This window comes from Pinus tabuliformis, chromosome 3_2, assembly GCF_031772625.1.
Source record: "Pinus tabuliformis cultivar Carrire ecotype Pingquan chromosome 3_2, CPIR1, whole genome shotgun sequence".
In the NCBI taxonomy this organism is placed as follows: Eukaryota; Viridiplantae; Streptophyta; class Pinopsida; order Pinales; family Pinaceae; genus Pinus; species Pinus tabuliformis.
The window spans coordinates 1109456569-1109459594 of NC_142302.1; positions in this window are offsets into that span (position 1 = coordinate 1109456569).

Consider the following 3026-nt stretch of genomic DNA (forward strand, 5'->3'; position numbering starts at 1 on the left):
CAATTTTGGGGACTGTGAAGGTTGTTCATGCATTTTTTTATTCAGATTTTCACTCCTTCTTATAGAAGATGATGGTTTAGTTGTAAGGGACTACTTCTTAAGCTTTCTCAACTTTTTTCTCTCTTTAGCTTGATTTTCTTCTTGAGCATTGGCTTCCTTTCTTCCAACATTTTTCTTCTTAAGATTTACTAACATATTTGCAAGAGGAGTTTCATCTTCTAAGTGTTTCTCATGTGAGTTCTCTTTTATGGGTAGTTTCCTTCTACTTTTCCTTGTTTTGTCATTGGGATTTTCTATTTCTGCCTCTTTGAAATTATTTCTAGCTGAGAAATCTTCCCAATTGTCTCCAGTTTTTCTTAAGTTCGCTTCAATCAAGATTTTCACTAAGACATGGGTATATATAGCACTATCTATAGATTGAATTTTTCTTTGAATGTTATTAGCCATTTTTCTTAAACTTTGAAGTAGAAAATATGCTCAGTTAATTTCATTTCCATCTAGAAAATTCATCATTAATCTTTCATGATAAAGAACATAGTACCAAATATTCCTTCGCAAGTTATAAACTTTTGGATGATCAACAACAAGTTTCTCCATTTATTTTTCAAAACCGTAACTGGTATCCCCTTTTTAAATTTGGAAATGATCATACCTAGATTTTTTAGAAAAACCCTCCATTCTCTTTCTTCAATTATTATGTTCTTAAAATAACTTTCTCCAATTCTTAGCAATTATGTGGCTTTTGACATGAAGGAGTCTGTCAATACTAGATTTATGTCCCCAATTCGTACTTCAATGTCATCATACACCCTAGAAAAATATTTTGTTACCCCCTTTTGATGGTCGTTGAATTTCTCCACAAATTTCAACCATCAAGCTTGTTATAGCATTTGTTTGACTTGTGAGTAACCCTCCAGAAACCTCTTTCCATTTGGCTCTGACCTTACAATGACCCTCATGGTAAAGGAATTTTAGCCCACGGTCGCTATTTTTCATAGGTTTAGAGAATGGGAAGGAATTTGAGTATCAAACAAGTTAGGAAAACAAAGTTTAGGTGAAGTTAGTCTCAGGACTAGAATGAGGTTAAATAAGATGGAATCGTTCAGCATGAAAAGGACTAATGAGCTGAGAAGTGAGGTGATTTTTGAATTATATCAAGATTTTAAGCCCAAATTAATCGACAAGACATTGATATTTTCGATAGAGTCAAAGTTGTGTCGAAACAATTAAGGGTAATAATTATTCGGCATGGCGGTAACAATGGTTATCCATCATTTAATTTCATAATTAAAATGTTCTTCCTTTAATATATAACTCAATATTTACATACCTTTCCTACTTTATCCTAATACTTTTGACTTATCTTTTACAGGTTGTCAAGTTTCTTCAACTGCAATCTTCATTGAATTTTTCATTTTCCATAATTTCCATTTTCTCTAGTCATAATCTATCAGTCCATTTGCAGAATTTTGTTAGAGATGTAGATTGTTGACAATTTCATCTCTGCATTATTTCAAAATAGAAAAAAAGGAATAAAAAGAAAATGGGCCTAGAATAGCGAAAAGAAAATATAAGCTGCCAAGAATTCTTGATTTTGAACTTGGATTTTCTATATAAACATGTCAATGATGTTGGTTTTCATGTTCGTACAATTTTATTTCTCTCTCTCTCTCTCTCTCTCTATATATATATATATATATATATATATATATATATATATATATATATATAGATATATATATTGTGAAAAAAAATACTAAGTTGGAGAGGAAGAAGAGTCTTCCTTAACCAACTTTAAATCAAAATTTCCTTGCAGATCCTTTATGAATTCCTCCTTGGTTAATGGTTTATGATATACTCGTAATCTATGATTATTTACAAGGAAGGTCAGCTTCTCTTCATCAATAGTTCTTATTCTAATTTCTCCATTACGAAAGATAGTTTCAATCTCATATGAACCAAGCCAATGAGTTTGAAATTTCCCTTGAAAATCCTTAAATTTTGAATCAAAAAGAAATGCCCAATCACCAAGATGAAATTTCCTTTCTTTGATAAACTTATCATGGCACATAGATCTTTGTTGTTGGACTATATTATTTCTTTGCATAGCATCTTGTCACATCTGATTAAGTTCATTGAACTATTCTATTCTTTGTCTTTTGGCTTCTCATAAATCAAGACCCAATTTTGTTGTTGTTTTAAAACTTTTTATCTGGAACTCAATATGAAATAGATCTTGTTTTCCATAAACAAGTTCATAAGGAGTGTGGCCAATTGTATTTCTTCATGTGGTACGATGTGCCCACAAAGCTTCTCGAAGCTTTTCTGGCCAATCCCTTCTATGAAAATGTACAGCTTTGTTAAGAATTGCTTCAATTACTTTGTTGGTAGATTCAACTTGTTTGTTGGCTTGTGGATGGTGTGGAGTTGAGCTTCTATGTTTGCTTTTGTATTCCTCCATTATCTTTTATACCATCTTGGATGTAAATTGAGTTCCTTGATCTGTCACAATTTCCCTTGGGACACCAAAATGAGTGAAAATATCCTCAAAAAGAAATGAAACTACAACATTTTTAGTAGCAGAAGAAAGTGCTTTAGCTTCTACCCATTTTGTGGCATAATCTGTACAAAAGACAATATACTTTTTTGTCTTGATGGTGGATTGGTTGGACCAACAAAATACAAAGCCCATTTTTCAAAAAGTTCAATAAGTACTTGAGGCTATAGAGGCATTTCATCTGAAGGAATAGGTTTTCCCATTCTCTAACAACTGTCACATCATATTCCTTATAATCATTAAAAAGGGAAGGCCAATAATATCCTAAGAGAAGGAATTTTCGAGCAGTTCTTTTATCAGCAAAACGTCCCCCACATGATTCATTGTGACAATATTTGAAAATCTAAACTAGTTCATCTTATCTAACACATCATTGAATGATTAAATTAGGTCTTGTCTTGTACAATTCTTCATTTATCCATGAATATGACGCACTAGATTGAATAACCTTCATTTTATCTCGAGGAGA